General features: G+C 35.5%; 1 protein-coding gene across 1 annotated transcript in view; it reads right to left on the reverse strand.

Moving 5' to 3' along the window:
- Positions 1-12,457, reverse strand: part of LOC145675119 (uncharacterized) — an 82,382-nt gene that overhangs the window by 22,493 nt on the left and 47,432 nt on the right. The window lies entirely within an intron of this gene.

Below are 12,457 nucleotides of genomic sequence, written 5' to 3' on the forward strand. Positions count from 1 at the left end.
ATTAAACCTATTCCTTGAATGGGGTTATTCAACTAGTTTCTAAAAAATTTGATTCCATGAACCAGGGTTTGCAAGTAAGTGGTTTCAGCGTAATTTATAGATTTGACTCTTTTTAAATTTGTAGATTTACAACTAAAAACTGCAAATCGAAAAGACTACTCCACTCTGACCAGTACACTGACACTTCTCTAATAGCTGACGAATGCAGTAGTACTGTAAAAAAAAATAAAAATCAGTGAATAAACAAAGCCCTAAAATTCCATAAAGTCAGACATAAATGAGTCATAATTCGCAAATTGAAGTATTAAAAAAAACTTTATATTGAAGCGAATATTTCAAAAAGAAACTACATCAATTGGCATACAAATTGCTAAAATGACCTCCTCAGTTTATAAGCTTTCCACAAAGGTACGAATGTTATTTACTTTCGAAAAAACAGCATGCTGTAGCAGTAATTTGTAATATGATTAGTAAATTTACTTGGGCGTGAGAAAGTTGTAACAGTAGAGAAATAAATAGTGAAAAAATACTAAGTAATCAAGTTTAATGAAACAAATCGAAAATACATTTAGAAACTCCAATTCTTGTTCGAACTGCCTCTCTTGATTGTATATCAATCACGCAGCCTACGACGTACTTCAATCACCGTCACTAGCGTTGAGAGTATGTCTCTTATGTACTGGGTGGCCACCAAATTCAACTCTCTCAACTCTTCTACGGATACCACCGGAGTGCGGAATGCTAGATCTTTCATGTGACCCCAAATGTAGTCACATGATGTTAAATCCGGACTTCGCGCTTGCCGTGGAATTGGCCACCTTCATTGAGCCATGAGTGGCTAATTGTTGTCCTGCTATTGTCGCACGTCTTAGAAGAAGTTGGTTGGGCAGCCACGTTAGAGATATATCCTCCAGCAGCATAGATATTTCTACTCTTAAAAACATGTCACACATGCTGCCGTGTACGTTTTGCGACAGAAAGAAAAGCCGATCAAATGATTGTGGATGATTTCCATCTACACATTTAATCAGAATCTTCTCTTGTGTGTCCTTTTCTTTGTATTATTTTGGATTTTGACCTTTAGGAGCACAATAATGAGCATTATGATAATTTGTAAGTCCACCATAATCGAATTTAGCCTCTGTCAGTCCAAAGACTCTTCTCAATTACTGGATCGAATGTTGACAACATTCGTACCACTGTGGACAGTTTATGAACGGAGATCGTTTTGTTTAGCAATTTGTATGCCAATAGTCGTGATTTCTTATTGAGTTATTCCATATATATTTTTAATAATGCCACGATCTGAGATTTAGGACTCACTTATGTCTGACTTTATGATAATTTTGAGCAAGTTCTTTGTTTCTACTAATACTTCGTTCAATTTAGCGGTCAGAAAGTAACAGTTTTTTCACAATTTGCAGTTCTTGGTTATACATCGGAAAAAAATCACAAACCTACAAATTATACCGAAAACACTGACTTGCGTCTTCAGGTTCATGGGAGAAAATGTGTTCCAAATTAGTTGTAGAATAACATCATTCAAAGAACAGATCGAAATTCCAGTTACTGTATACAGAGTGAACCATTTTTCTTGATACGCCCTGGTAACTTATGAATTAATGGACAAAAAATTATGAAATTTTGCACCATTCAAATATCGGCAGGGAGACATTAACATACCCTGTCATACCCGAAGATTAACAGTATTGTCAACCAGCCTAAAGTTATTTTTTTTTTTTTTTTCAAATAGAACTGCGTCAGGTTATTATATATTTCAAATCTGCATATAAAACGAAAATTTACAATGTCATACTTGTGAAGCATCAAGTGAAATCTTCAATCCCTTGTAGCTTCGTTTCTACTTGTTCAAAATACGTCATATGATCATCGTAGTATTCGACATTAAGATACTTTGGATGTACACTCATGTTCAAAATTTATTGTCGGATGTCTATAAATATGTTGTAGCAATATAATTTGATAACGAATTCGCCCGGTATTTCTTATAATGTTAGTATGTGTATAATCGGCAAAGACATGTATGTGGCGAATGTTATGTCAAAAGAGCACTAAATAAGAAGAATAAAACGAAAATAAAACTTTCTTGTCCATTTGGCAACATTTTGTTTTATTGTATTTATATTCTTTTCCTATGAAATTTACCACAAATATACATTTCCCAATTATACACATAGTATCAGTATTAAAATACCCTGCAAAATTGTTATCAAATTACATTCTTACAAGACAGTTATACATATGCGACAATCATTTTGGACATGACTGTACATTACTCTGTCTGTTTCACTTGCGTTATTACTGTTGTAGAACCGTCTAAAGTTTGGTTGTTTTTCAATGTTTACGACTGGAGCGTCCTTGGTATGCAACACTGAATACATGTAACATTGTAAGCTTTTGTTTTACACGTAAATTTGAGATGTGTAATAACCCGACGTAGTGCTATGGAAAAAATAAATTTTAAGTTAGGTTGGCAAGACTGCTGACCTTGCGGTACCACAGAATATGCTGAACAATGTTCCCTTGCCGATATTAACAAAACAAAATTTCTGCGTTTTTCTCCATTACTTTATGGCCCACCCTGTATACGCCGTAATTTATCAATGATCAATCCTCACGTCAGAAGTTAATAGTTAATGGGATTTAAGAAAGAGCATATGCAGTAGATAGAACACAAATATCTTATTATCAAGCAGAAACAACAAATTACCCTATTCTACTTCTATATAAATGTACGGAAGTCCACGATATACCATTACAAATGCTAAGCTACACTACTATATAACACGTGCTCAAGTTTTTCATTACATATATATAAGGTATTTCAAAACAATACCGACAACGTTTGGGAGGTGATTCCTGCCACCAAGTTAAGACAAAAAGTACAGACCAAAATGGGTGCATAAATGCTTTCTTTCGGAGTTACAGGTTGCCGAAAACATGAAAAAATTAACTTTAAAGGCCCACAGCTCCAGAACTATGGGACATATAGCAGACGGGTCACGATTTCACTTAGGAACTAATATGTGCCCTACCAAAAATCCATGTTTCAGAATTCTAAGGTACTCACGTAACAATTTTTAAAGAGGCAATTTGGCTACAGGCATATAATTTGAAGTACTCACCAACTACCTCTATAAAAATTGCTGTGGAAGTACCGTAGGATTCTGAAACATGAATATCTGGATAGGGCACATACTAATTCGTAAGTTGAGTCTTTATCCGACTACGGTATGTCCCATAGTTTTGGAGCTATGGACCTTTAAAGTTCATTTGTTCCATGTTTTCGGCAGCCTATGACTCCGAAAGGAAGCCTTTGTGCACCCAGGTTTGTCTATACTTTTTCTTATCTTGGTGTCAGGGATCACCTTCCAAATATTGTCGGTGTTGTTTTGAAACACCACATTCTATATTATATATATAATATATACAGGGTGTCCAATATACAACGCAAGCCGGAGCTTGGGATAGTAGAACTTTTGAACCTGAAGTGATACACAAATAATGGTTATACCAAAATGAAGCCTTCTTCATGCATATATTTTTAAACTATTAAGCAACGATTGAAGTATACTAGGAACCACACAGTGTTGCCAGATGTAACCGAAGGTGTAAATCAATTTTTTTGCAAAACATGTAAATTGACTCATAACTCATACGTATGGATGTTCTGTCGTTAATTTTCAGTTTGTTTAGTTGGAGTAGCTTGGAAACTATGGAGCAGTAAAAAGGATCTTTTATTTCCACCGACAACTAATCGCATGAGGCTTCTGTACGTGGGAACTAGGGAAATCGTAGTTTTCATAAATTAACACACTGAATTGGCAACTTTGCTGGTGTTTCAGTGCATCAAAAGGTGTGTTAAGGATCTGTCTACATTATACAATTCCTGAAAACAATGAAAAACAAACTTTGAAATTATCATGATAACACGTTTACTTACATGCACCCGGCAACACTACTACTATCAGAAATGAGTTACCAACTCTACAGCGGATGCTGGGGGTGTCCCCTGTTTTGATTCAAACACTGGTTCACACATTTCACCAGGTTCGCAGCAACTTTACGAAGATTAGACGTGTTAATGTTCTCAATGGCACTGCGTATGTTCGTTTCCAGGTCTTGAATAGTTCAAGAATTGTTCTTGTATACCTCTTGCTTTAAATAGCCCCATAGAAATGAATAGCAGTGTTGCCGAGTGCATGTAAGTAAAAATTTTATCATGATAATTTCAAAGTTTGTTTTTCATTGTTTTCAGGAATTATATAATGTAGACAGATCCTTAACACACCTTTTGATGTACTGAAACATCAGCAGGGTTGCCAATTCAGTGTTAATTTATGAAAATTACGATTCCCCTAGCTCCCCCTTACAGAGGCCTCATCCATCGGTGGAAATGAAAAATTCTTTTTTCTGCTCCATAGTTTCCAAGCTATTCAACTAAACAAACTGAAAATTAACAACAGAACATCCATACGTATGAGTTATGAGTCAATTTACATGTTTTGCAAATAAATTGATTTACACCTTCGGTTACATCTGGCAACACTGTGTGGTTCCTAGTATACTTCAATCGTTGCTTAATAGTTTAAAAATATATGCATGAAGAAGGCTTCATTTTGGTATAACCATTATTTGTGTATCACTTTAGGTTCAAAAGTTCTACTATCCCAAACTCCGGGTTGCATTGTATATTGGACACCCTGTCTTGTAGATATATATATATTAGGGATGGCCAAAATTTTCCGGAATCCGGAATCGGAAAATTTACTTTCCGGAATTCGGAAAAATTCCGGAATTCGGAAAAATTCCGGAATTCGGAAAAATTCCGGATTTCGGAAAAATTCCGACATTCGGAAAAAATCCGGAATTTAGAAAAATTCCGGAATTCGGAAAAATTCCGGAATTCAGAAAAATTCCGGATTTCGGAAAAATTCCGGAATTCGGAAAAATTCCGGATTTCGGAAAAATTCCGACATTCGGAAAAATTCCGGATTTCGGAAAAATTCCGACATTCGGAAAAAATCCGGAATTTAGAAAAATTCCGGAATTCGGAAAAATTCCGGATTTCGGAAAAATTCCGGAATTCAGAAAAAATCCGGAATTTTTCCGAGATCCGGAATTTTTCTGATTTTACTTTCCGGATTCCGGAAAGTAAAAATTCTGGAATTGGCCATCCTTAGCTAGTAGTTGTTAAAAGAGAAACACAATAATGAATAGGCTATATATACTGTATTAATTTCTTGTAGTTGGATATGTCTTTATCATTTACGTAGACAATTGCTACTGCAGTTATTTACTACTTTATGAGAAAGATCTTATTTTCACACACAAAAAAGTCGCCGGTATGTCTCAAACATTATCGCGTTCCCACCTGCAGCTGCTCCAAAGCACTGCAAACTACTTTTTAATCAGGCGAAAGGCAGTGAAGGAAAATAAATCTCAACAAATATTCTAATAACATTCGCTTATTGTCAACATACCTACAGTGAGCGCAGAAAGTGTTCGTACACCGTGCATAGTTTATATTGAAAACAGCTAGCATGAGAACGGGAGGTGGAAAAATATATATATAACCAGAATTAAGACTACACATTCATACATTTTATTTCTATATACAAGAGAAAGGCCAAACAAACACAATCACTGTTTTGTTCAGAAGAAAAGAGAGAATTCCTTTTTTGTAAACGCAAAAAGTCACCGTACACTTATGCTTGAATTAATGCTTATAAAGTATATTACGTTATTTAATATTTTGTGGGATTACCCTGTGCGTTAATGATTGTCTGTAATCTTCGTGGCATTGATTTCACCTGTAGTAGTTCGTAGTTCTGTAGCTTCGGGACTGATTATGTCCCATTCTTCTTGAATAGCTTTTCTTAGGCCTTCTTTAGTAGACAAGCTGTGCCTTCTGATTCTTGTCTCCAGAACAGATCATAGATGTTCTATGGGGTTCATGTCTGGGGATTGGGGAGGTGTGCGAAGCTGTTTCAAGGTATTATAGAGTCAGGGGCGGGTCCAGAGGGGGCAATCGCCCCCCCCCCACAAGAGGAAACTCTTATTTTATACATAAATAAACCCATCCATAACAAGTTTGGAGCTCTTAAAAGTAGCAGTATTACCGCCGACCGCCCCCCCCCCCAGAAGTCCGTCCTGGATCCGCCCCTGGCAAACCTTGCAGACAGGCCTTGTTCAACAGTACAAACAATAATTGCGATGTATAATGTTTCTATCACTGTGCGAAACCATAAAAAAAATAATAAAAAAAGAACTCGAAGACCAAGAGTGTTGAGTGAACAAGTTAAACGTTACATTATTAGGGAAAGAAAAAAGGTTCCAAAAAGTAGTGCTGTGCAATTGGCAACGGATCTGGAAACACGCGGTGTTAAAGTATCAGCCAGTACAGTGCGGAATATTTGCAGGGTATCATGGTCGGATAGCCAGGAAAATGTTCTGGGTGAACAAGACAAATCGTATAAAGAGACTAAAGTTTGAAAAAGAGTATAAAGATAAGGGATCAGGCTTCTTTCTGGAATAGGGTCATATTTTCGGACGAAAATAAATTTAATTTTATCGAGTCCAATGGGAGGCGTATGGTATGGCGCAAGGTGAATACAGAGATGAATCCTCAAAATCTCGTCTCTAAAGTAAGACACGGAGGAGGGTCCGTGCTCGTCTGGGGTTGTATGAGTGCCTCAGGAGTGGGTCGTCTCCACCTTATCGATGGAGTGATGATCTACAAAGTGTATATTAACATATTAAAGGAATATCTCCATACTAGTGGGCAGAAGATGGTTCTTGAAAACAATTTATTGTTCAGCAAGACAACTACTCCAAACATACAGCGGAAAATACTCGATTGTGGCTACTCTATACAGGGGCGGATCCAGGACGGACTTCTGGGGAAGGGGCGGTCGGCAGTAATACTGCTACTTTTAAGAGCTCCAAACTTGTTATGGATGGATTTATTTATATATAAAATAAGAAAGTTTCCTCATGTGGGGGGGGGGCGATGGCCCCGATCGCCCCCCTCTGGATCTGCCCCTGAGGTTTGCTATCTTTCTCAAAGACTTACCCTTCTTATGCACTTTAATAATTACTTTTCTTGTCTCCTCATTTGTTTCTGTTCGGTTGCTTCCCATTTCGACAGCCCACCGTGCAGTTTTTTCACTCCTATTCACAACTAAACTCATTCTGTTACTCGTCATGCTATACAGAGGTGTATACTCAGGTGAATACTAGTGAACCCCAGTTGTGGTATCTTTGTTTCGTATTCGTACGTCAGGTGTACGATCACTTTTTGCGTCTACTCTATATATTTTCTACGGAATTTATTTACTTTCTGACCATTAAACTTGTCTTTGTGGTTCTTTATTGATATATTCATAAAGCTTAGTTTTCATTATTCATATTGTGTGTGTTATTACACTTCTTAAATTTTCTGTTTCTTTTTCGCAGGCATTCTCGTTTCAATAGCATAGGTGTACGAACACTTTCTGCGCTCACTGTATGTACAGTAAATACAAATTGACTTTACGAAGTATACAATGTAATTGTTCAATAATTAACATAAGCAGGCATTCATTAATTTATATTAATATAATAGTTAACAAAACTAATAAGCGGGTGATTGATGACTCAGTGGTAGAGTTTTCATCTATGGTATTCTAACCCAGGACATGTGGGTTTTCGATGGCTAATTTTGTGTTCGAAAATTTTCCCGGTGGTACTCTTGGTTCCCTTTCTTATATTTGTTCCATCATCACTCATTAACGAATTTAGTTTATCAAAACTCTATAGCCATATATTCATTCTGTCCGTCAGTGAAACAAACAGTCTCAAGAACTATCTGATGGATTACCAATCAATTTTGGCCATGATGTACAGAGTCAATAGTTAAGAATCGAGTTCCCTGATGAATGTAATATTCAAACCGGAAGCGGTACAAATCAACCATTTCCGGTTTTAACGTTAATCATTATATAGTAAATATGGTAATAGATAGCGAGAAGCGGTTTCCAGTAATCGACATATATAACATTCATGTAGATAGCATGTTACCCAGTTTGTGCATCTGCTGAAAATAATGAGCTTAGGTATTTAGAGAGCATTTTCCGCTTTAGAAAATGTGTGCTTGGTAAAGAATGTAGAGATTTAGCTGAGTCAGGCACGTAGCTAGAATATGGTAATAGGAAGGGGGGGGGGTCTGTCACGAAATACTATGGTTATTTACCAGGGGCTCAATCATTCTAAACTATTTTATTGGCAACATATATTGATTCGTTTAGCCAAGATTTCTAATGGGGGCATGATACTGTGGTTACACACCAGAGGCTCGATCAATCTAAATATTTTACTGACACCATACCCATATTGATTGGTTAGGACAATAAAATGAGGATATATTAGTAAGTATTTTAATAAGAAGCTATGAAGAAATCTCGAGTAAAAAATTATAAAAAAGTATTGAAAAAGATATAGTCTTCCGAGGTCATTCGAACGGTGTCGAGAATTTTGCGTCTGGGAAATTTGCGCCCTACCTCAAGAACAGGGAAAATTGCGCCTGCGATGTACCTCCACCGGGAAGTTTGAGACCTGCGAAATAAAAGAACCTATTGGAGCTTACGCATTTCCTCGGAGGGGCTGACATTACAGCATAAACAATCCTCCCCCCACAACCATGCCATTTGTGATTTATTTTCATTGTGGCTATATAAGGGGAGAATAAACTTCAATATAAGCCAAAAGAACACAACGGATCAACGCAATCACTGCTTCTTCCAGAGATGATTTTGGGGGAACACTGGCCTCCCCAGAGCTCTCAGAGTGCCCCCTCGGAGGAGACCAAAATAATACGTCTATAATATAATAATAAATAGAATAGTACCAGCAGTGACCCCCCTCCGGAATACTAAATGTGCCCCCCGGAACATTTTTCCTGAAAGAACGACTGAACGCAATTGTGTGTTTGAAGTGTAATTCCAGCAAGTAAACACACTGTACATAGTTTTCTTGATAATATTACTGAACTGATTTTACATTCACTTTACATTTTCTTTTCTATATTTTGTGTCCTGAAAAGCCAAACAACTCTCAAGGATTGTGAACAGAGATATCTGGGTAGAGCCAAACAGCCTTTTGTAGATTAAATTATACTCTTTGATTATATTAATAAATAATTATATATCAGTCATTTATACGTTTATTGTAAATTTTGTAGTATAATGAAAAATTGTATTTGTATGGATTGCCCTTTAGTGAACTAAAATTGTATTTTTTTTTCATTTGTTCGGAATATTATAACGGATGGAGTAACTCACTGAGACGATGAGAGGCAAGCCTAGTTCAAGTGCGAGTGGAAGTTACTTTACACAATACAATAATAAGTTGAATTGTAGGGCGCTAACATCCCAGTGCAAATATATAGCCGGCGCATTTTCCCCTCTTTTTGGGGTAGGGCGCAAACATTCCAGTGCAAATATATTGCGAGTGCATTTTTTCCTATTTTTGTGGTAGGGCGCAAAATTCTCGCATTCAAGGAAAATATAATGTCCGTGAAGTTGACAAGCCACTTATGTCAGACTCCAATTTCGACTTTAAACGTCGCTAGTGCTAAGTTAGTGTTCGATAGTGACGCAAATCGTTAGTACTCCAACTGCATGCCAACACGCCCACTTCTAAGAATCATCTCAAAAGTGAGGTTAACCATTAGAGCAAGTAAGTGCTCATTGGTGCCATTAACATTAACGTTAAAGCCTCCATCGTACGGCCCTTTGAGTAATAATAACACCACGTTTTTTGCTAGTCTCAATACGTCCCTATATTCTCGCGAATATTCTGACGTGCCCAAGTTAGTTACTTTTTTTTTGGGACTATTGTTTATGTTATTGTTTATTGTTTATTGCTAGTCTGCAGAGTAGTCCTTACATTAATATGCCATTGTCCTTGATAATCATTGCGTATTTACAAGCAATTTGTTATTACTGTTAGAAGATATCAAAAAACAAGATAAAATATACTACTTAACGGTTCATATTTTTCTTTTACAGTACATAAACGATTAATAATAATAATAATAATAATAATAATAATAATAATAATAATAATAATAATAATAAGAAGAAGAAGAAGAAGAAGAAGAAGACTATTCCAGCATAAAAGTTATCAATTGCATTACACTGGCAACAAGCGACGCATATTTTAACTTCATAAAAAATCGTTTCTCACGATTTTCTGGAAAACTACGTATGATAACATCTTCATTATGTCAAGTTGTTTATCTCAGTGTAATATATGTCTTACCTCTGGACAATATCACAGTAAAACAAAAATTAAATATTAGGAGTACATCGTACTTTTGGACTACATCTCATTAACCATGGGAAGATTGAGTAGTGTATACTTTAAGATATAAGTTTCAGCTTAACTTGCATCATACATTCTTAGGATTACAAAAAGGAAATTTGTTCGTTTGCATTTGAACAAAATTCTTAGGATTACAAAAAGAAAAAATAATTTTTCCGAATTCCGGAATTTTTCCGAATTCCGGATTTTTTCCGAAATCCGGAATTTTTCCGAATTCCGGAATTTTTCCGAAATACGGATTTTTTCCGAATTCCGGAATTTTTTCGAAATCCGGATTTTTTCCGAATTCCGGAATTTTTCCGAATTCCGGATTTTTTCTGAATTCCGGAATTTTTCCGAATTCCGGAATTTTTCCGAATTCCGGAATTTTTCCGAAATCCGGATTTTTTCCGAAATCCGGAATTTTTCCGAATTCCGGAATTTTTCCGAAATCCGGAATTTTCCGATTTTACTTTCCGGATTCCGGAAAGTAAAAATTCCGGAATTGGCCATCCCTAATATATATATATATATATATATATATATATATATATATATATATATATATATATATATATATATATATATATATATATATTTCAAACAGTTTAACTTTGCAAATTGAAATCTCAGAAAAATATACGATACTGTCTATCCTGAGATGCGAAACTCCACATCGCAGAACGTGCTTATTGATGCTCATAGGTACAAGCCTGATCGATTCTTAATGTGACACGAAGCATTTCCGTGAATCACCCTGCATAGTTACTATACTACTGATAATGATACTTTCATTTAGCACTAAAGAATATAAACATTATCTTTATAAAGCAAAGAAATTAAGTTTGCCTATATATATTACACTCTAGTTAAAGGTTTACATACACGAATAGAAAGGTAATGTACACGAAAATCAGACTATATAATTTAGAATACCAAAAATACTGTTCTAATGGACATAGCATTACTAGAATGATTGTCAGTGTTAGTCTAAATATATTAATTTCTTTCTTAATCTTTCTTCTTGTCGAATTTTTATTGATTTTTTTTTGGGGGGGGGGGAGGGGTATTACACAAGAAGATACGAACCTGCCCGATAATAAATATCCGACTGAGATATATATATCCGAGAAGTAGAAAATTAAAGAACACCTTCTAAATAATAAGAAAATAGTTTACCTTGACATCATATTTTACTAGTATCAAGGAACCAAAATTAAATCTGGACAAAGACGGCCTTAACCAACAATGGGATTATACTATATACGGAAAACTTGTACCATTAATTTTATTAGCTCATAATTTGATACCAAAACTCCGAAAAAATCTAGTTATTAATTTTCTGCTACTCAATAGTGATAATTTCAGTTCCTGCATTTGATAACATTAACCATACCGTAATTCGCAAATGGCGGAGCAGAAGACGATTTAATTGTTTCGATTTCACAAGCTTTCTGATAACATTTTAGTACCTTCCTTCATTACATATTGCTGAAGTGCCCAATGGATTTTTTAATTTTCTATAATACGGAAGAGGCCTACAGAATGTAATCACAAGCAGTAGTGGTTATCCTGACTCCTGACTACAACTCTCCTATGAAGTCTCCACGCTTTCAACCGTTATATTCTCATTCTTGTTAAATGATTAACTTACACACTTAACGAGTTAAAACGACACTTGTCGCACAAAACATTTCCAATATCGTGTCTGTGTTTTCCAAAAAGGCGAATAATAATAATAATAAAACTTATTCTGCAACAAGACAAATACATAAACATGAAAAGCAAAAAAAAATTCAAAGAATTTTCCTTGATTAATAATTCGGTGTATGAATTTCTTCACCACTTACACAGGAAAAACGATATACGTTCTTGATGTTTACTAATAATAATAATAATAATAATAATAATAATACAGGGATGCAAATAACCACTCGCCCAGGGCGACTGGTTCATCGGTGCGGGCGAGTATTTAATATCATACCGAAGGTAAGTAAATTATTTCTATTGTGGCTTTTTTTTTTTTTTTTTTTTTTTTTTGAGCGAGTAAAATTTTGTTGTTTATTTGCATCCCTGTAATAGTATAATAGCC

This window comes from Thermobia domestica, chromosome 2 (genome assembly GCF_964235325.1).
Source record: "Thermobia domestica chromosome 2, izTheDome1.hap1.1, whole genome shotgun sequence".
Taxonomy (NCBI): domain Eukaryota; kingdom Metazoa; phylum Arthropoda; class Insecta; order Zygentoma; family Lepismatidae; genus Thermobia; species Thermobia domestica.